Consider the following 23,496-nt stretch of genomic DNA (forward strand, 5'->3'; position numbering starts at 1 on the left):
CTTAAACTGATTCTCTCATTACTAATGAGTTGAATAAAATCTTTCACGTGTTCATTTTATATTTACATGACAGTAAAAAGTATTTGTTTCTTTTTGAACATTATACCATAGCAGTTAAAGACCTGATGTTTTGATTACATTTCAATAGGTCCAAATAGAAAGAAATTCAGACAGGTTACTAAATATGTAAACTTAAATTACACAAAAATTGGTGGTAATAATCTTGAGGTAAAATGGATATTTTAAGTATAGGGACTATAGTTTTTGCATGTAGTAAGCAAAATTATCTGTGGTAAAGGAATCTCCTCCAGAAGGTTTATCTGCCCTCGAAGCCTTCCTTCCACCCTTGGCTGTGTTTTTTAATTCACAAGGAGGAAAAAGAAATTTTAGAGATGGTGAAATTAGGTGATAAATAAAAAAAAAAGTAAGTGGAAAGTAATGAAGACAGATTCAAGAATGCTGTTTCAGTAGTGTCTTTCTGTACCTAGTCTCCTTGCAAGCCTAGAATCTTGAAAGTTTGTGTGCTACAAAGTAAAGCTGTTCCTTTTCCACTTGAGTGACCCAGTGGTTTTCTGGTTATTAAGGAAGAACATTAATTGACTACAACCCAAACACAATATTCTTTAACTGGACTGGAATTTTCTCTTCTGCAGTTTTCTCTCTGTAACATTTAGGAACAGCAATTTGGTAGCTGAGGTCAGAGCTTTAAAACATATGATTGTGTTTTCCTCAAGAGCCATTTGTCTAGTGTAATCACAAAGAAACAAAGATATTGCCATCTAGTGGTTTAATTGAAGAAATTCAGAAAAATAATTTTTCTCCTAAAACTTCCATTAATTTTTCCTTTGTGTAGCACTAAATAAAAAAGCATTCATTTTTAGAAAGCAATCATTAATATATATTTTTTTCAAATTAAGGTTCTAGATGTGGCTACTCTTTTTTTCTTTTTAGGTTATATTCCCTATTTATTAAGCTCAGTAGGATTAGGATATGAATTAGAACAGGGAAAGATCCTTTCATAATTGAAGAAAATACTTTTTTGGGGGGGGGGGACAGAGAGACACAGAGCATGAACGGGGGAGGGTCAGAGAGAAAGGGAGACACAGAATCGGAAACAGGCTCCAGGCTTGAACCATCAGCCCAGAGCCTGAGGCGGGGCTCAAACTCACGGAACTCACGGACTCACGGATCGTGACCTGGCTGAAGTCGGACGCTTAACGGACTGCGCCACCCAGGCGCCCCGAAGAAAATACATTTAAAGGCAATGTTTCACTGAAGGAATTGTTAAATACCCAAACCAAATCATAAAATCAAGTGATCAAATTAATAGTTCATATCAAATTTTAAAAAGGTACAAGATAAAATGAATAGGTATATATTATGTATGGTCTAAAGGTAGAATCTTATACCAAAATCCTTTGCTTTTATTTAATAGTTCCATTACAGCAAAACTAGCTTTTAAAGAATATTCCATTGAATAAAATATTATTTTATCATTGGCTTTGATTACAAAATAATAATTGGATTTCTAGAAAACTCCAATCCAAAAAGCTTTGATATTTAAACATATAAGAAGTATACTTATAAGTCCAGCAGAATTTTACTTACAATACAGATAAACAGAAAATCCACAGATATTACCATCTATTTTCTGCATTGATATATTTTTATAGTCTTATGTAAAACAGATTTGCTCTGTTGTATTAAAGAACTATTTCATTTCTAATAACACCATGGAGACAATAGTTTACAAAGATATTCTGACTCCACGGGACTGTGGTAGAGATTTTTCCAGGTTCCCCTTGAATTTTCAGATCATCACGTACCTAGTATCTTGATTAAAAAAAAAAAAACTTAAAAAAAATTCCAAGTATTCTGATTCCACTTTTAAAAAGCATTTGTATGCTTAGGGGACCATAATGACTTGTGCTGAATTTAGCAAAATAGAGATCCTTTCTCATCATTGGTCAAGAAAGTGACATGATGCGGGGCACCTGGGTGGCTCAGTTGGTTGAGCATCCGACTTCGACTCAGGTCATGATGTTGTGGTCTGTGAGTTCAAGCCCAGCCTCGGGCTCTGTGCTGGCAGCTCAGAGCCTGGAGCCTGCTTCTCTGTGTCTCCCTCTCTCTCTGCCCCTCCCTGCTCATGCTCATGCTCATGCGTGCTTTCTCTCTCTCTCAAAAATAAATAAACATTATTTTAAAAAACTTAAGAAAGTGACATGACAGAATCTATCCCAGCCTGGGACAACTAAAGGATGTCTTTTTATGATATCTTCTGTGGTAGATATAAAAGTCCAGAGGAGAGACAATAAAGTAGACAGAGGGACAGATACAGTTTATAAACCCTGTATAAAATGATAAAACTTCTATTCTGAAAAGGGTTCCATGGCTATGATGACCATGCCACCCCTGGGCAGTGTACAAGAGGTAAGAAGGATGGGGTATAACTGTGCATACTCATCCTCATTGAAGTAGCCTCTCCCCCAGTTGTTGTCAAGGGTTCAGGTAACTACAGATCCTGCTGTCATTGTTATGGAAAATAAGAATAGATTCAAGTTTTGGATTAAGATTTGTCATCTAGTAAAAAGGTTGTGTGCAGGAAGAACATTATGTGGGCACAGACACAAGACGGAAAGAAGAAAATTGACAATGGGTTTCCTTTAGGTACATTAAGTCGCTAGACAAGCCAATCAACGCAAAAAACAGCAACGCTAAACTTAAAGAGCGATTTGTAAAGTGTGCTGATAATTTCTTTCAAAACAGGTCATAGTATTTCTTCAGAGGAAATAAAACATAAGTGTCTATCAGTTTGCAGAAATGTATACCTTTTCTCTATATAATATGTAGATCTATTTTTATAGGAGTTAATTTTTCTCCAAGATCTTATTAAAAATAGAGATCCTTTCCTTTCTTCTTTCAAATACTGAATAGAATCTATGAGATTGGGGCTCAGTCTTCTCTATTTTTAACAAGCTCTCCAGGTCTTTTTAGTATATTAAAGTTTGAGGGGCGCCTGGGTGGCGCAGTCGGTTGGGTGTCCAACTTCAACCAGGTCACGATCTCGCGGTCCGTGAGTTCGAGCCCCAAGTCAGGCTCTGGGCTGATGGCTCAGAGCCTGGAGCCTGTTTCCGATTCTGTGTCTCCCTCTCTCTGCCCCTCCCCCGTTCATGCTCTGTCTCTCTCTGTCCCAAAAATAAATAAACGTTGAAAAAAAAAATTTAAAGTTTGAGAAACATTCTTCTAGACTTCATTAACAAAACCATTGAGACTAAATACTTTTCATGGAAAAAGTTTAAAGACAATCAAAGGTAAAAAAGTGGAATACCAGGTCAAATTTTTTTTTTCTTTTTCCTTTTTTTTTTTTAATTTTTTTTTCAACGTTTATTTATTTTTGGGACAGAAAGAGACAGAGCATGAACGGGGGAGGGGCAGAGAGAGATAGGGAGACACAGAATCGGAAACAGGCTCCAGGCTCTGAGCCATCAGCCCAGAGCACGACGCGGGGCTCGAACTCACGGACCTGAACTCACGGCTCGAACTCAGGATCGTGACCTGGCTGAAGTCGGACGCTTAACCCACTGCGCCACCCAGGCGCCCCACCAGGTCAAATTTAATAGTCACTTAGCTGGAGGACTGGCAGATCACCAATGAGATTTCCAATTTCCAATATCATCAGCAAAGGGACTAATTTTAAAATGAGACTTATTACCATAGGTGGCAGCCTGATAAAAATGTCTGTGAAAGGGTAGACATACTCAAAACTTAAACACTTGTATTAATTCAAGAGTTACTTATTGAATATCAACTACATGTTAGGTGCTATGTTAGGTACTAGGATTGCAGAGAAAAAAGTTGTTCTCCTTAGAAAGTTCTTCATATAATAAAATGATTATTAGACTTTAGTGGTAATACAAATTACTTTGGGTACGTGTTAAGAATGCAGATGGTCAGTATGTGATCATAAAGAATACTGGTCTAATTTGTAAAAAGAAAGTAAATAGACATTTATAATGTAAGTGGTAAGTTTTAACAGATATACAGATATATTATTTGATCACTGATGCAAGCCAACATTGAGAGGTAAATATCCTTGAATTCCTGAATGAAAACCAGTAGTTTTCTAGATGATGAAAGGTAGGGAAGAGCATGGAACATGGCATTGAACAGTGAGAAAGTGTGGTGTATATCAGGCATTAAAGACGGTTTGTTTCTATCTGGAATTTAAAAGTTGAGAGTGAGGCATAATGGACATGGGAATGGAGAAGTAAACTAGATTATGAAGAATCCTGTATCGTAGAGTTTTCATTTCACCCAGAAAAAAGTGGTGAATCTCTGAGGTATTTGAAGTAGTGAAGTAGAGGATGACTGCATCAGGGCTGGGTTTAAGGGAAAGCATTCTCATAGTAGCTAATGAATGGGTTGAGTGGGGGTCAGCATGAAGCAACAAAGACTGGCAGGAAGGCTAGTTAGAAGACTGCCATGATAATTCAAGCAAGAAATTTGAAATGCCTTCTTTCAGATAGTGCTGCTGGGATGGAGAAGAGAGAAGGGAAGTATTGTTAAAGTAATTAAATTCATGGAATATGGAGAAAAGGTGGGGGATGGGAAGAAGAAAGTAATGTGAAGGATGACTCTGGGTTTCTGGTTTGAATCTACTCATTTCATTTCCTTGGTAATGGTATTTCCTCTTTCCAGTTGGGAAGACATTTCTTTTGCCATCTCAGTAATTAGTATTTTGTACTTTAAGCAGCTATATCCTTTCTTCAGTGCTTATTATGGTTCCAAATGCCACTATGACAAACATATCTCACTATAGAAGATGCTGCCAGTGCTATGCTCACATTCCCCAAGCCCCTCCAGAAATCATGTGGAGTCTTTGCGGACAGTTCCTATGAAAACCAAATGCTTCTTACTTCAAGCTGTGGTGAGGGCTTCTGTGTGAGGGCTTTCTCTGTGCCCTGCAGTGTGTCTGACTTGTGCTCAGGGTAAGCCAGAAGCATCCGTGAAGTAATAACCCAGGAGCAACCCTCAACCAGTGAGGAATGGAGATTGGGGTTAACTACTCATCCTAGCTTTCTAGCACTGTGATGGATTATCCCCAGTAGGATTCCCTTCCCTGTCTAACTTTGTCACACCCTCACCATGTTTCGGGAATCACCTCCCAAATAAACTATTTGAATCCAAATCCTTTGGATTTGCTTTGGGGAAAACCCAAATTTAGTTACTCAGTTCTGATAACACCATTTTATATATCTGCACCATTTTATATATGTGCAAACTAATGTTTGGAGGGGTTAAATAAATTGCCCACATCACTTAGCTCCTGGATTCAAATCCAAAGCCTTTGGTTTCAATATTATGCAATAGCGCCAGTCTCAAATTCTAAGATGTGAACCAGGCATCACCAACTGTGGAATGAAAGCCAGAGATAGTCTGTCAAGCTCTTTTACACAACATTGAAACTGACCATCTTTTTCAGATTCCAATCTTTATTATTATAAAGCCTGAGCCTGAGCCTTGCCTGCCAGCCTGTTTCCTTTCCCTTACTGAATATGGTAGTCATGTAGAATTTAGAAGCTGGGCAAATCACTCTTGAATGAGACGAAATGCAACGGCATAATGGCAGAGAGTGGTATGATAGATCAATTACTCTTTTTTTTCTTAAGATTTTATTTTTAAGTAATCTCTACACCCAATCTGGTGCTAAAATTTATAATCCCAAGACATAGAGTCGCATGCTCCACCAACTGAGCCAGCCCAGGTGCCCCTAGATCAACTACTCTTAACACTTTGCTCAAGTTGTCAGGTTCTCTGAGTACTTTTATGGTTTAATTCCTGGTTAAGAATTTAAATTTTAAATGAGTGATGAAAGGAATTAAATTTTAAATGAGTGATGAGGTCATTAAAAATAATATATCTAGAACTCAGCTACAGCTCATATTTTCCTCTCCTTCCTTATAAATAACTCACATCGAAGGGAAGTATCAAAGAAGGACATGCAAAATCAGAAGGTCTAATCTCAATTCCTTCACCAATTAGCTATGTGCCATTAAGCAAATCACCCAACTTCTCAAAATCTTGGTTGTCATCTATGAGAAGAAGGCTCTTTCAAGCAATCTGATCTGCAGGCTCCTTTCTAGTATTAGCATTTCTATGGTTCTATCCAATTCCTGAGTTAGAGTTGCTTAGATGAAGGAGCATGAGCTTCACATATACTAGCCCGCTTTCCCACTCCCTGCACATATTTTGCACTTTCCCAAATTCATGCCTTTCTCCTTTGATTTTTTTCTATCTCTAATGATTTCTCTTCTCATAAAATTTCAACCCAACTTTTAAAATTCTTTGCCTTAATGACTGCAGAAATAATTGTGCCCTCCTCAGAATTCCTGAGCATTTATTATCACACCACTCATTCATATGGCACTTAGCACTTACAGCAAAAGAAAACTCTGCACAAGACATTACAATAGGCACAGAATACAGGATTAATTGCTATAGAAGTGGTTTTGACTGTAGTTCTCAACATGTGGTGGACAAATCACATGGGATTCTATGACTATTTCTTTCTCTTTTACTGATCAGACCCACACTAGTATGTCATAATACTCCAGGTTGAATATAATTAGTACATAAATGAACTCAAATACTTACACAGGCCATAATTCACAAAATGAAGCAGTGCCTTTGCCATAAAGTAATGAGTTCAGAGGACTCTGACAAAAAGGAGAGCTCAGGTCCCACAGAAAGGGGGCAGCAATGCCTTGGTTGTGAAGGGGTGCAGCATCTGTGACACTAAAATGTTTGCTTCTTTAAGAGAAGTCAGAAGTCAAGAGTTTTTGTTCTTTGTTCATGGTTTTTAAATTTTTCAGTTTTTTAAAAAATTTTTGAGAGGGAGAGCGCACATGTGAGGGGTGGGGAGGGGTAGACAGGGAGGAGGGAGATAATGCCGAGCAGGCTTCACGTTGTCAGTGCATGGATAGCTAACAAGGTTCCGTCCCACAAATCGTGAGATCATGACCTGAGCCGAAACCAAGAACTGGACACTTAACCAACTGAGCCACCCAGGAGCTCCATCTTTGTTCACAGTTTTTAAATGTCAAAAACAAAATCAAACATTTAAGTTTATCTCCTGTAGGTCTTATTTAGCTGGTAAGAGGTCTCTGGTCTCTGCTCATCTATTTCTCAGCCCACTACAGCGTGGCTTTTTCAGTGAAATTACTCTCCCAAAAGGTACCAGTTACCAGCTTTGTGACCCAAACAAGTAACTTAACTTGTCCCTGAACCAGTCTTTTGCCTACATCACAGGATGTATGAGCAGTAAGTGAGAAAATATCTATAAGACATAGCACACAGAAATATGCACAAAGCAGTCCATACATGTTTGTTCCTGCTATGCTTGAACCACACTGCAATCTGGCTTCCTCCATCAACATGGTACAGCTTTAAACACCTGTGTGCCTCTTTCTCTCTGCCAGTGCACACTCCTCACCCCTCACTCTCTGAGTTTTAACTCTTTGAAGAAAGTGCCCTCTCAAGCTGTGTGTAGATTTCTTGATGGTAAAACTATCCTAGCTTTCTCCCCACATTTAAGCATATTTTTAAAACATTAAAAATATTTTAAAAATCGTTTTAAAATATTAAAAAATATTTTTATTCTTGGGGCGCCTGGGTGTCTCAGTTGGTTAAGTGACTGACTTCAGCTCAGGTCATGATCTTGCAGTTCACGAGTTCAAACCCCGTGTCAGGCTCTGTGCTGACAGCTCAGAGCCTGGAGCCTGCTTTGGATTCTGTCTCTCTCTGTCTCTCTGCCTCTCCCCCACTTGTACTCTCTTTCTGTCTCAAAAATAAATAAAACATTTAAAAAAATATATGCATATATATATTATTCTAGAAAATTTCAATCACATACAAACATAGAAAGAAGAGTATAATCAACCCCTCAATACACATCCATCCTCAACGATTTTCGACATATGGCCAATTTTGTTTCATCCACACCCTTACCAAATCCCTGCCCTCCCACCATTGCACACAGAGTGGATTATTTGAAGCCAACTCTAAATATAACATCATCTCACTTGTAAATACTTCAAAGTTTATACAGTTTTGTAAGGAATGTGTAGGAAACAGAATGGTCTGTGTAAAGATTCTTAAGGGTGATGGGGGAAGGGAAGGGCAAGGAGGATGGGACACACAAGTAATATGTATTCCTAAAAGAAGGGATTCTGCTCTTTTCAAGTAGAAAATCTCTGAGCCAATACTAAGTAGCTGAACAAAAAACATCTATGGGCAAAATCTGGTCATAAGGCCATAAATTTGCAACCTTATCTATAAATAATAGCTGTGGAGAAGGACAAATAGAAAGGGTTGGATTCATAATAGAGTCAGGTCGTGCATCCACACGACTCCTGAAACAGAATGCTATGGGCACCAGTGACAGTCGCAACAAAGTTTATTACAATGAGAGGCAAGGCCGACCGATCGGGACCAACACTCTTGATAAGAGTGTGGCTCCGAACAGCTGGGGTACAGAGTTTTAAAGCCAATCACATCGTTTTATCATTATCTGGGAACAGAACAGAGAAACAGTTTCCAGATGAGTTAGAAACAGTTGCCAGATGAGTCAGAAACAGTTATCGAATGAGGTGATGATTTTGGACTTTCTGCCGCTAAGTTGCAACCAGTGGATCTCCTTGACCTTGTCTCTGATGCTCTTTTTTTGAGCTTTTGTTTCCTTCATTGGTAAAGCCTGATTCACAAGAGTATGAAGTATGATTTACAAGAGTAAAAAGCAAGGCTGTTATCTTTTGACCTTCAGTGTCGGAACAAAGTTGTTATCTTTCAAGCTAAGCATTAGCCCTACACTACAATTTAACCCTTACACCATTACCAGGTAAATCTGTGAGTTTAGGGAGTTTTCTACCTTGTATTTCTCATAGTTAGAAGAAAATTTCAAAATGCATTTTGCATAAATCTTGATTGACAATGGAATTGCTGACTATTTTACCATATTTGTCTCTAAAGATTTCATTTTATTAGCCATCTATTATACTTCCATCCAGGTTACTTCAGCTTAAAATAGATCACTAGTCTTTCGCAGCTATTTAGTAACTAAGAGCAATGAATTAAATTCATACAACAGTTCAGAAAAGTTCACATCACCATCAGTTCAGAACATCTGATTCACCAAGTATAGATTATTTAAAAAGAATGACCAGAAATTAAATATCACAAATAAGATTTTTTATTTGTCACCATTAAATGTCTGAATTTTAAACAGATTCTTGGGCTGGTGGCTCATATCCATCAGCTTGTTCAACTTTAGCACCAGTCTCACTCCCAGTAGCTTTTCCAGAACTACTACCTTCATCATGAAGCTCCATGAGCTTTCCCAATTCAAAGTTAGGTTTTGTCAGCATTTTTACTTTTCTAATGAAGACATCATGGAATGGATAAATAGACTGACAAATCTTTTCTATGTCATTCCCGATGCTGTCTGGAATCAATTTATTGACCACTTTTTTCAAGTCATTTGTCTGCACTTCTTGGGTCATGATTTCCATCATCTTTTTCCAAATTTGGTGGATTTGTTGGTGGTGAGCATAACAGGTCTTCCAAATCTGAATGTTGCGTTTAGTAGTAAAAGCAACACAAAAGAGATGAAGCAAATAACCATTGGCAGTCTTGACATTAACAGGAGCTTCAATCATGATCTGACATTTTTTGACCATGGGGCACATTTTGTCATGGGTAAGATCCATGCCACAGAAATTAGGCAGTTTTTGCCTTGAACATCTTCAGTAATTAGCTTGAACTTTCTAAATGCAACTTCATCATTCTGCAGATCAGCAAGGCTCACTTCGAAAACATGACCCTTAAGGTCATCGGATGCGATTTTGGTTGCTTGAGTTCTTGTGACTAGTGTTTCTCTGATATTTCTTATATTAAACATAGCTGGCACTTTTACATCACACCAACCTTTCTTTGAAAATGGATCAACCACTTTCTTCTTGGCTCCTTTTTTGCTGCCTTTCATAAGGTGCTTGGTTCTTGCTGACAACCAGGGAGCCAAAAGTGCTATGTCTATTTTAAATTCATCCGATCTGGCTTTGGACATCAACATTCCATTAAATGTGCCCTTGTTGAAGTTACCAATTTTTCCAAGTCCAACTTAGTTGACTACTTCTTCTTACTTGGTTTCCGGCACAGCATTTTCTCCTGGTTTTCCTTCTACCACACTGGCAATACCATTTTTCATGCCCAGGATTTGGTCTTGCACTTTATTTTTGTTTACACACACTTTTCCTAGTTGATTTTATCTGGTTAAGAGGCTTTAACTGCCATTTAAATACTGATGGCTCTTAGATATATTCCTAGGCTTCACTTTTCTTTGAAGCTTCACACACCCACACACATGTTTACACATACATACATTCTAGAATAACTTTTATTAATATAAAGGATATGTTGCACAAACGTAAATAATAAAATAGATAATATTCCTTATTGTAAATTCCATAAGGCGTTTCAGTTTTTGCAGAATTCTTTCATTGATTTTTGCTAAACTTTTGTATCTGTATTTAACTTATGGTTGCAACTGATGAGTAAGCGAAGATACAATATGAATGTTGGCTAATTCTTTTCATTATGCCAATAAGTGAGATGACAGCTCCAGTATTCCATGGATACTAGAATTCCCTCTGTTCCTGGATTATGCCAAGCTTATTTCTATTTCAGGTCTTTTGCATTTCCTCTTCCTCTTCTCTTCTTCACTTCTTTACAAGACTGGTTTTTTATTCCAGCTCAAGTGTCACAGAGAGGTTTTCCCTGACCACCTTAACCAAGAAGCTTTTCTTACTTCAGCCACTCTCTATCCCACTGTTTTCCTTTATATTCTTCATAGGGATTCTGCAGTGATCAGTTCTTAAAAAGCAAAGTTTGTATCTATATGTATTTACTTATTTGAGTGAATGATTCATGCTTATGGCAAAAAAATTCCAAACAGTGAAAAAAATCTATCCAGGGATTTCCATTCCAGGAAGATTGAGTAGATGCACTTTCCCAATTTATAACTAAAAATTCTGGGCATAATATAAAAAGCAAACATATGAGAAAGCATATCAGCTAAAGACTTCAAGATCCAATGAACAAACAACATGGTGATGAGTTCCCTGGGTATTCTCTTTTCTGAATATATCCCAGAATTGGTGCTAGAGAAGCCAGAAAGCCTGGAAATACCAATGGGCACCTACAGAAAAGGGCCCAGCAAAAACTGCTCCTTTGAGCCAAAGGACCAGGAAAATGGCAGCCGACAAAGGCAGAAAGCTTTTGGGAAATAACCAATTTACTATAGAAGAAGCTATGGCCCCACCCCCATCCCTGCCAGCAAAGACCAAGTGGAGCCTAGATTTTATCCAATTATAGCTTTATCCTCCTAAAGGCTGCTCTCTCAATAGACAAAATTTGTTAAGATACCCAATGATATAGTTGTCCTCACTTCCTTGGACCCCTCAAAATCACCCAACCCAAGCCGAGTCTTTTCTCATACTCTCTTTTTAAGAGAGTACCCTCATGATGTTTGAAGGAAGAAAAAAAAAAAAAAACAATTAAACGTGGTTCAACTACAGGTATTTTTGGTACTTTTTGGCTGAAGAGGATTAATAATGTAAAGTAGCTGCAATCTCCATTAGTATTATTGTTGTTGTTGTCGTTATTTCAAATTCAAATTGATCATATGTTATGTACACTTCTCTGTACTTTTTTTCTCATTTAATGATGCATTCCAAAAATAGTACATGATAGTATCTATAGGTATGTTTTATTCTTTTTAACAGGTTTATAATAATTCCATGCTATGGATGTAAACTAATGTATTTAAACTGTCATCTGGGGGTGCCTGGGTGGCTCAGTCTGTTGAACATCCGACTTCGGCTCAGGTCATAATCTCGCAGTTCATGAGTTTGAGCCCCGCATCAGGCTCTGTGCTGACAGCTCAGAGCCTGGACCTACTTTGGATTCTGTCTCCCTCCCTCTCTGCCCCTCCCCCCACTCACACTCTGTCTCTCTCTCAAATATAAATAAACATGAAAAAAATAAATAAACTGTCATCTGTTCATGGACAGTTAGTATTTTTCAAATCTTTCTCTCTTCCTTTTTTTTGAAAGACAACTTTTATTACTTTTATGTACAGAAGATTCAATAGCATACACTTATCCCAGTTTGGTGGCCAGTTTTAGCTTTTGCCTTTTCCAGCTTGGCAATGCAAGCCACTGACTTTGGACCCAGGACACTGCCTCCCCATTGACAGCAGATCTCATCATATCTGTTGTCATAATTGGTCCTGATCGCTTCCACCAGCTTAGCCAGATCTCCTTTGTATTCAGAGTTAACCTGTGTGAAGATGACAGTGGTGCAGGTCTTCCTGAGGACCAGATACCCCAGCCTGGCCTTCCCCTTGATAATACAGTAGGGAACCCCCAACTTACAATATAGGGCAGGCGGGAAGACAGCCATCTCCATGGGATCCACATCATGTGCAATCACTACCAGTTGAGCCTTCTTGTTTTCCACCAAGCTGGTGACAGAATTAGCCCCTAGAACACACAACCAGCTTGCATCAGGACTACACGAGGGATGCTTGGTTCACAAAAGGAGCTCTACTATGGGCCCAGCTATGACTCAGGGTTAAAAATCTTGAATTTTACTCTTCACAGTGATTCCATGTGAACCAATCTTTTTCTTTTATAAGCTGTAATGAATAGCTTTGCACATATTTTATGTACAAGTACACCTACAGAGTAATTTTTTGAGAAGTAGAAGTGCTTCTCAAGTGTATGTGGATTTAAAATTTTGATACATGTGATCTCCAAAGTTCACCAAAAAGGTTGCCCTAAATTATCTATCAACAATGTTTAGGGAAACCCTGCTCATTCTCCATAGTAAGTTTGTAATTCCAAACTTAGATCTTTGCAAATGTAACAAGTGAAAATTTGTATCTCACTGCAGTGTAAGCACTGACCTTATTTTTAAAGAAGCTGAACAAGTCATATGTTTATAAGCTATTTGTAGATCTTTTTACATGAGCTGTCTTCTCATATACAGATGATGCTTGAACAACACAGGAGTTAGAGGCACCACCATCCCTCCCACTCCCATGCAGGCAAAAATCAGTGTTTAACTATTGGCTCCCCCAAAACTTAACTACTAATCACCTTCTGTTGTCCAGAAACCTTATCAATATAAACTATCTATTAACACATACTTTATATGTTATATGTATTATATACTGTATTCTTATAATAAAGTAAGCCAGAGAAAAGAAAATGTTATTAAAAAACCATAAGGAGGGGCGCCTGGGTGGCGCAGTCGGTTAAGCGTCCGACTTCAGCCAGGTCACGATCTCGCAGTCCGTGAGTTCGAGCCCCGCGTCGGGCTCTGGGCTGATGGCTCAGAGCCTGGAGCCTGTTTCCGATTCTGTGTCTCCCTCTCTCTCTGCCCCTCCCCCGTTCATGCTCTGTCTCTCTCTGTCCCAAAAATAAATAAACGTTGAAAAAAAAATTAAAAAAAAAAAACCATAAGGAACAGAAAATACATTTAAGTTATGTACTGTATTTATTTTTAAAAAATCCACATAAAAGTGGACCCCAGAGTTCAAACCTGTGTTATTCAAGGGTCAATAGTATTCTAGATTCTGTTATAATATAGAAACATAGTATATATTACATAATTCATAACATATAGTACATTAACATTAAAACATATAACATGTTATACAACATGAAATCTTTGATTTTCTTATTGTACATAGTATTTTATAGTCTGTGGAATTTCCACCTGCAGAGTTTATGTATTTCCTTAGCCTATTTTATGAAAACTATTATTGTGATTTTTAGCTTCTTTTATCTACATTCACAAATTTACCTTTAATATTCAGATATTGACTGGTTTAAGCTTTAAAGATAACTTTTTCAGTGTTTCCTTTCTCTTCTAGTTAGCAGTTCCCACATTTTGTTCTTCAGTCAAAATACTTTTTCCTTTTTGTTTAATAGCCTAATTCATTCTCCCTCCCTCTCTGTTTTCCTTCTCCCCCTCCTCTCTTTCTCTTCACATCTAAGCTGTTGCCACAGTAATCACTTATATAATTAGATGCCCCGATTCTGGGAGGAAGAAGAATTTTTCAGGAACATTATGATTTATTAAAGGAACCATTATTTCCTTCTTGCTCTTGATGTTGTCTGCTTATAGTATGTAGGTGGTAGCTAAAAATAAACCTATTAATTTTCACCTCTACATTGTATTCAGGAGCATGTTTAGTGCCTCATTACTAATGAGAATTCATCAAAAAAAAAAAAAAAACAAACCCAAATCCTTTGTTTTTGACTGTTGTGATAAGGACACTATTTGTATTCAAAGGCATCCTATGAATCTATAAACATGAGTATCTAAATACAACATGTTTGATTTTAAAAAATATAAGGCCAGACAAAGAGGTTATGAAAATTCATCTTTAACCAAAGCTTGCAAAAGCTGGTTACCAGACCATGGCCACATACTAAATATTTTGATTTGAAGAATAGACCTGAGATTAATAAATCATCTTCAGTTTTATGCAGTGCTTCATAGGAAAGCTATCAATCCATAAAAGTAACTCAAAAGGCTAGAGAGCTTACTTTTTAGGTGGAAAGCAGCCTCTTAATAAGGACTTATAGACTCTACTTCATTTTCATTATATTTCTAGCATATTTTTGTTTTGAATATTTTGCTCTTTCCTGTTAGCAGTATTGCAGTCTACCTGTGTTCACTTCTGGAAGCAGGAAGTGTGGATAATCCTAGCCCTAAATGCGACTATAAGCACTATAAAGAATAAAAGGAGTGTAAGGTCCTTAGCTCTGAGCACAGGAGGTATTGCTCAGAGGCCAATGCTTTGGAACCCACTCTGGCCCTTCTACACTGCATTCCACATGAGGTGAAGAGTTCCAGGCACCTTAGGAAATATATCCACCTGAAGGATAGCAAAATACGCTACCACAAAATATGCCTTTTTGACATAAAAAGTATTTTGAAGTGAACGCAACTAAGAAGAAACTAAGAAGAACTAAGGGTTCTCTCTACCCTACCCCTTTTCTGCCTAAAGGCAGGATACAAATTCTCCTTTTACCAGAAAAAGACTCTTATTAGCTCAGAGATGGCATTAAAGGAATCTGCAAACAAATCTTATTCCATTAGTTTCCTTCCATATATTCACCTGCCCACAGTTTGCTGCCATTGGAAGCCTAAATTTGCTTTCCACTCTCCCGTCACAAATTTACTGTTCTTTGTTGAAGATGCCATATAAGCTGGAATTTTTTTTTCATGTTTAACAATCTTTAATTCAAATATGAAAGTTCAATACAAGCCATTTGTAGGGCTTGGGACTTGTTCTTTTAAAAACAAGAATGGAGGAATGCAACAAAATGATCCTTCCACTTTTTTCTGCAGAAACTTTCGAGGAAAGGATAGATCATAGGGCTATAAAGATCCATTTAGTCATACCCACTTTCTCCCCCTACCAAGTCTTTCACCCGTTCCATAATAAGCTGGAATTCTAAGTCACCTCTCTGAGTTACTCGTTTTTCCCTGGGTATCATCCACATATAGAAGAGGTAAACGTGTTAATAAAGTTCTGTTTGATTTTCTCTTGTTAATCTGTCTTTTATTACAGTGATCTCCGACAAGAACTCAGAAAGGTAGAGGAAAATTATTTTTCTTCCCTTATAGACCCAAAGCTCATATACTCCTTCTAGACCAAGCTCCAGATACTTGGGACCTCAGAATTCCCCACCTAAATGTCTCTAAGCCTCCCTTTAGGGCTTTTGCATAGCAAGGACAATGCCATTGGAGTACACAGCCCAAGCCTAAAAGTGGCCAGATGGCTGCTATTTGCCAAAAATAGGAGTGGAGCTTGGATTTTCAAGCTGGCGTATCCATCCATATACACTGGAGGCCCCTCCTGGTATGGGACAGAGCTGGAGGAAGAAAGAAAAGTTTGACTTGGTCTGGCTCTTCCAACATTCCCAGGATTCAATGTGGAACACCAAGAATTCAGAATTCTAATTTCAAATCTAAACTTCAGTCATTATGAAGCTATATTTGTCAAAGTAGGAGGACAGAACATATTTTTATTTAACAGCTTATTAGCTTGATTTATAACTTTAAAATATTTATACATAAGGTATATGACACCTCATTTGCACTAGCCCCTACAGATGTTAAGGAAGTGCCTAGGTTCCTTATCCTTCACTGGGTTTTTTATTCTGACTCCAGATGATTCTATTTTTCAAGCTCTTTGTGGAGGGTAATTTCCAGCAACTCTTTTTTTTTTTTTTTTTTAACATTCATTTATTTTTGAGACAGAGAGACAGAGAGAGACAGAGCATGAGCGGGGGTGGGGAGTGCAGAGAGAGAAGGAGACAGAATCCGAAGCAGGCTCCAGGCTCTGAGCTGTCAGCACAGAGCCCAATGCGGGGTTCGAACTCACAAACTGAGAGATCATGACCTGATCCAAAGTCGGACACTTAACCAACTGAGCCACCCAGGAACCCCTTAATTTTTTTTTAATGTTTATTTATTTTTGAGACAGACAGACAGACAGACAGACACACACACACACACACACACACACACACACACACACACACACAACGTGAGTGGGGGAGGGGCAAAGAGAGAGGAAGACACAGAATATGAAGCAGGCTCCTGGCTCCAAGCTGTCACCAGAGTTTGATACGGGGCTCGAAACCACAAACTGTGACATCATGACCTGAGCCTAAGTCTGATGCTGAATGGACTGAGGCACTCAGGCACCCCTCTACTCCTATTTAAAGGGGAACTAACATTTATTGATTGTCATATGTGAATACTTTATATACATCAGCTAATTTAATCTTCATAACAACTCTGTGAGTGGAATCCCTATCATAGGGATGAGGAAACTCAAAAGGTAAAGTTGCCGAGATTTCAAATCTAATGAAACAGCTGACTGGCTTCATCAAGCCCTCTACTTTACCTCCAGTCATCCTTTCCTCCCAGCTCTTGACTTTTATTGGATGTCCTTACTTCGTATTTTCCTAAGGAGGTGGAGAGAAAGTCTGTGAAAGAACCTAAATTATCTTCTATTTCACATTTAGTTCCTTCACCCTATTTTTCTTTATCTTTCTTCTCTTTAAATAATTCTCCACCTTTGACACCAAGATATCAAGTCTTATCAACTTTCTCTTCTCTTCCCTCAGTCCCATCTTCAACCTGTACCTTTCCACTGGCTTCTCCTCTAATAAAGCATTTCCTATTCTAAAAGAATTTTAAAAACAACCTTCTTTCACTTGTGAATATCTTTATTAATTCCTTAATTTTCTGCTTCTCTTCACAAATTTCTTCAAAGTGAAGTTAATTCTTACTGCTTCATCATTCCTTAACCTTTTATAATCTTGACGATTATCCTTAACTCTACAAAAATTGCAACCAAATGCCTTGTGAGAACCTAATATTTTTGATGGATAAGTTACCTAGTAAAATGCATAAAGTGCATTAATTTTAAGTATGCAATTAGATGATTTTTACATGTGCATACACCCTTCAAACCACCATGCAGATCAAGATTTGGAACATTTCCAACACACTCTAAAGTTCCATTTTGTTCTTTTTCAATAAATATCACCATTATTACCCCATTTCTGCCTGCCCAGAGGTACCCACTGTTTTGAATTATATAAATATTGATTAGTTCTGCCAGTTGTTGAACTTTATATAAATGGAATCATGTGCAGCATACTCATTTGCATGTTCTTTTGTATCTAACTCATTTCACTAAAAACAATATCCATGAGTATCAATCTTATTGTTGATGTTACCGTTAATTTTGTATTTTTTTTTTCTTTATCACTGGTAGTATTCCTTTATATGAGTATACCTCAATTTGTTTCTCCTTTTACATGTTAATGAAAATTTGGGATGCTTTCAGTATGGAGTCATTATGAATAAACCTGCAGAGAACATTCTCGTGTAAGTTTTCCTGGGGGAATATACCACTACTTTTGGATTCATACCTACAAATGAAATTGCTGTGTCATAAGGTAAGTTAATTTTTAACATTTGTAGAGATAGACACTTACAAACTGATGTATCATTTTACATTCCTATCAGCAATCTTTTAAGAGTTGGTCCACATCTTTTGCCACTATATGATATTGTTAATCTTCTAAAAATTTTTTATTTATTTTAATGTTAGCCATTTTGGTGTGTTTGCAATAACATTCATTGTGGTTTTAACTGATAATTCAAATCTTTTATACAATGTTCTTATTGGGCTTTAAGACTTTTTATAATTGATTTGTAACGTTTTATCAGATATATGTGTTATAAATGTTTTCTTACACACTTCCACTTCTTTTCATTATATTTTTTTTAATGTTTATTTTTGAAATAGAAAGAGAAAGAGACAAAGTGCAAGCGGGGAAGGGCTGAGAGAGAGGGAGACACAGAATCTGAAGCAGGCTCCAGGCTCTGAGCTGTCAGCACAGAGCCCAACATGGTGCTCGAACATATGGACTGTGATATCATGACCTGACCTGACATTGGATACTTAACCGAATGAGCCATCCAGACACTCCGTCTTTTTACTTTTCTAGTGGTGTCTTTGATGAGCAGAAATTTTTAATTTTGAGGATGTCAATTTATCAGTTTTTATTTTTATGATTAATGCTTTTTAAGTCCTGTTTAAGAAATCTTATCTGTCTCAAAGTCATGGAGATATTATCCTATGTTTGCTTTTAGAAATCTTAAAAGATTTTCTTTCACATATAATTCTATGATCCATCTCAAGTTAATTTTTGTGTTGGTGAGAGAAAAGAATAATGTTCATTTATTTTTATGTGATATATATTTATTGCAAGGTCTTTTCCCCATGGACTTGGTGTCTTTATAATTAATCAAATGACTGTTTGTATGAATAGGTCTACTCTATTGATACAGTTTTCTATCTTTTCTCCAATGTCATACTCTCTTAATTATTATGTTTTACTAAGTATGAAAACCAGAAGCCTTTCTCAAATCTTAATTCTGCTCATTTTCTGTGCACTACTTAAATTTGCCTACCATTCACATTTTTCACAGGGAACAATAGAGGCATTGGAGTCAGGCAGATTTGTCTATAAATAGATCCATCACCACATGATGGTGATGTGGGATCGTATAGAAGAAAAACCATCCAAAACTCGGACATGATGCCAAAGGATGGCTGTATGTCATTCTGGAATATTGTTTAATTTAATTTAAGTTATACTCAATGAGAATTTCTCTTGGAGGTTTGTTTACCTTTGTTAGTTGCTACTGATTAGGGCTTAGACTGTGTAAAACATTAACTTGTAGATTTTTGCCCTAGAGAGATGCATATCATGTTTGTTTGGTAGAGAGTGCAATTCCAAAGGCTACAGTTTATTTTGACTTGTATGACATTGTAATTTAGCTAACCTATCTCAGCATGCCTTCAGGAACTACCTAGATATACTCAGTTTTTCTACTTTTTTCTGTGAACTAGCTTTATCATCTGGCTGGGTTCCTCATTAAAAAAGTTAAATAGATCTTAGAAACATATTCATTCTATATTTTTATAATAGTCCTGTGTTTAAATTTTGAAAATTATACTTCGATAAGAGTGAGGAGTTAAATATTATTCCAAGGAGTTATATAAACTGGGTGACTGGTAATGGCATTATCCAGGATGCAGAACATTATAAGAAGTATTTTAGAAGAAGATAATTATTTTTGTTTTGGTATATTCTTTTCCATATAATGGAAATGCATGACATAAATGGAAGTCTATGTTCATACTGCGAGTAGTGGGTTATCAGAAAAAATGTGAGAAATTTTGGAGTCATCAGTATGTGATTGTTGAAATTTAGTAGGTGAGAGTGCTTACGAATAGCATGAAAGTATTAAGAACATCATTTTGAAAACAAACAAACAAACAAACAAACAGGGAATGAATAAAAAAAAAGCCATCAAAGAAAACTAGGAAGGAGTAGTAAAAAGCGGTCATGATGGCAATTTTAAGGAGTGGTCAACATGCAGATGCAACCCACGGGACAACAGGATGAGAACTGAAAAGAAGCAATTGAACTAGCAATTAAGAAGTCTTTGGTTACCTAGTAAAAGCACTTCCAGTAGAGAGGTGAATGTAAGTCAGATTTGCTGTGGGTTGAGAGAAAATGAGATATGAGGAAATGGATGCTGTGAATATAGATTGTTTCAGGAAGTTTGGCTCCAAAACCTAAATCAGATCATAATAATTCACTGCTTAAAACCTGCTGATGGATTTCCATTACACTTGAAATAAAATTTATCCTTCAACACGAACTACTAGACTCTACATAATTAGGACTCTGTTTATCAATCTGACTTCTTATACCATTCTGCTATTCTCATTATACATCAAACTTATTGAAATCTTTCCTGTCCTTGAATATGCCAACCTTGTTCCTAACCTGTGGCCTTTGCACCTTTGTCATTTCCTCTTTTTGGTATATTCTCCCTTCAGAGCTTTGCCAGGCTTATACAACAGTATTGAAGGTATATTGGTCAGATCTCCCTCTGTGTGAGTAGGTCATCAAAGGTCTTCCTTACCACGTCACTTCTTTACTAGGTCACCAAAGACTTCTTAATTGCTAAGTTCAATTGCTTCTTTTCAGTTCTTATCCTGTTGTTCCCTCAGTTGCACCTGCATGTTGACCACTCCTTAAAATTGCCATCATGACAGCTTTTTACAACCTTTCAGCTGCCATGTTTTCAGACCACTCATACTGAGGCCACATTTCCCCTAGCCTGTGTCTAGCTGGTGACTGAGTACAGAATGGATACTAGAGCTCCACTATTCCTGCCTAACCCAAGACTCCTCTATAGGGCCATTTTTGCTTTGGGGCTCCTCAGTGGCCTGAACTTATCTCACAACTGCATTGTACTGTGAAGCTCTTCCTACCCAGTTCTCCTTCCTTCCCCTTTCTGTTCCCAGGTGTGAGGACAGTATTGTAGTTTGAAGACTCTCCTGCCTTCTGCTTACCACACCTTTATCCTTCACTGATGTTTCCTAGTCTCTTTCATGACTGATCCTATGTTGTCATCTGGAATTCAAAGAACCTAAACTGACACAGCTGTCAGTCATTTAATATCACAGTTCAAAAGTCACTTTATCATGGACCTTCTCAGTTCTGTAGTACTCAACTTGTGGTTAGCTCCTCATTGCCCTGTCTTATTTTCTTCATAGAATTTAACATTGTACCTTTTTTTTTTTTTAATTTAATGTTTATTGTTGAGAGGCACAGAGAGAGCAGGAGAGGGGCGGAGAGGGAGACACAGAATCTGAAGCAGGCTCCAGGCTCTGAGTTGTCAGTACAGAGCCCGAAGCGGGGCTCGAACCTATGGACTGGGAGATCATGACCTGAGCCAAAGTTGGACGCTTAATGGACTGAGCCACCCAGGTGCCCCAGTACCTTTGAAGTTTTTAAACTGATTTTTATATGCTAAAGTAAATTACCGACATTTTGAACATTTTACCTCAAACACTTTACTTTGTTCTCTAAAAAGGAGAACATTTTCATAAATGGACAAGATGTTATTAAAATGCCTGATGAAATTACTAGTAATTTCTTTAGAACATGTAATCTCCTGTCCATATTCAAATTTCCACAATTGTCTCCATAATGCCTTTTACAGCTGCTTTGTCCAATGTCTTAATCCAGGACAAGGCATTCTATTTGGAGGTAATGTCCTTTAAGTCTCTTTTAATCTAGGTCAATCCCTTTTTTCATGCACTGACTTGTTGAAGAGAGTGGCCATTTGTCCTACAGAATGTGTTACTCTCCGGATTTGTCTGATGCCATGGTACTTTTTTTTTTTTTAAGTGGTTTCTCCATCTCCTAATTTCCTATACATGAGAAATTATGCATTAAGATTTACTTAAATTCAAGTTAAATATTCTTGGCTAAAAGATTTAAGAGGTTAGGTGGAGTACTTCAGATTGAATTACATAAGCAGACATATAAAATCTGGTATACTCCAAATCGAGTTGGACTCTTAACGAGCTGAGCCACCCATGTGCCCCTGGAAGTTAACCTTTTTATTTTTGATGTTCTGATGTTTTTATGTTTGAGGCTCAGTCAGTTAACCATCTGACTCTTGGGTTTCTGCTCAGGTCATGATCTCCCAGTTTGTGAGTTCACGCCCCATGCTGGGCTCTGCGGTGACAGTATTGGAGCCTGCTTGGGATTTTCTTTCCCTTCTCTCTCTGCCCCTCCACTGCTCGCTCTGTCTCTCTCAAAATAAGGTTAAAAATATTTTTAAAAAATGAAGTGTCTTGCTGATAAGTTGATTCTTTTACCATTTTAGTTTGTTCAGTGTGAGGCATGTCCTGCCAATCTGAAAACTTGTACTAATTTTTAGGTTCTTAGAACATTTCTTCAGTTACGTTTTTGATATTTTTCTGCCTCTTCTCCACTTGTTGCTGTTTCTGGAATTCTTATTAGTCATATGATGGATCTATTGGGTTAATTCTTCATGTTTTTCCAATTTTTCCATGTTTTTGTCTAAAAGCTTTAAGTTCTGGAATATTTCCTCAGTGAAATCATCTCATCATTCTATTACATTTTTGACTTCATCGATCATACGTTTAACAGGCTTTTATTATTATCAGAATGTTACTCTTTCAGAGTATGCTGTTCTCTAAAACAGTTTTTTCTTGACTACCTCTTAGGAAGCTTAATATTATGAATTTTGATTCCTAAGCTGACTCTGAGTCTTCCTAGATAGTTGTTTTCCTTAGTTTTATCATTCATGCTGCTGATTTTCTTCTTATTTCTGACGGTTTTTGATTCTTCATTCATTCTTAAGATTGGGGTTCGAGGTAGACATGAAGAAAATACTGGGGAGGGGAATCTGGAAGAATTCAAGTGCAGTACTTTTCCTAAAGAGCTTTTAAATTCTGTATTCAGCCCTCTTCTCATTTCCACCCTCTACTGTGCCAGACAACTCTAAGCTTAGCGTCTTTTCTGGACTGTCAGGCAGATCAACTCTCTGTGAAGCTTTAGTCACCTGCAAATTCTGAGGAGTTGCCACTTTGATGAACTACCTCATTTGTCAACAGGCTTCCATATTGCTTGATCTTTCAGATATTTTTTGAAATACCTATTATGCTAATGGTAGCTCTCCAGATCACTTCAGTATTAGAAATTATTTCTCAGGGTGCCTGTGTGGCTTAGTAGGTTCATGTCTGACTCTTGGTTTTGGCTCAGGTCATGATCTCCCAGTTCATGAGTTCAAGCCATACATCAGGCTCTGTGCTCACAGCACAGAGCTTGCTTGGGATTCTCTCACTCACCCACTGCCCTTCCCGCTCTTGCTAACTCTGCTTGCCTCAAACAAATAAAATAAAACTTAAAAAAAATTATTTCTCAGCTATTGTTTTATTAA

General features: G+C 37.4%; 1 protein-coding gene and 1 pseudogene across 1 annotated transcript in view; both read right to left on the reverse strand.

Moving 5' to 3' along the window:
* Window positions 1–23,496, reverse strand: part of POLR3G (RNA polymerase III subunit G) — a 103,602-nt gene that overhangs the window by 76,301 nt on the left and 3,805 nt on the right. The gene's annotated exons all lie outside the window — the stretch shown is intronic.
* LOC121013277 (40S ribosomal protein S3a-like) lies at window positions 9,225–10,716 on the reverse strand (annotated as a pseudogene).

Source organism: Herpailurus yagouaroundi, unplaced genomic scaffold (assembly GCF_014898765.1).
Source record: "Herpailurus yagouaroundi ecotype Mexico unplaced genomic scaffold, PumYag 29, whole genome shotgun sequence".
Taxonomy (NCBI): Eukaryota; Metazoa; Chordata; class Mammalia; order Carnivora; family Felidae; genus Herpailurus; species Herpailurus yagouaroundi.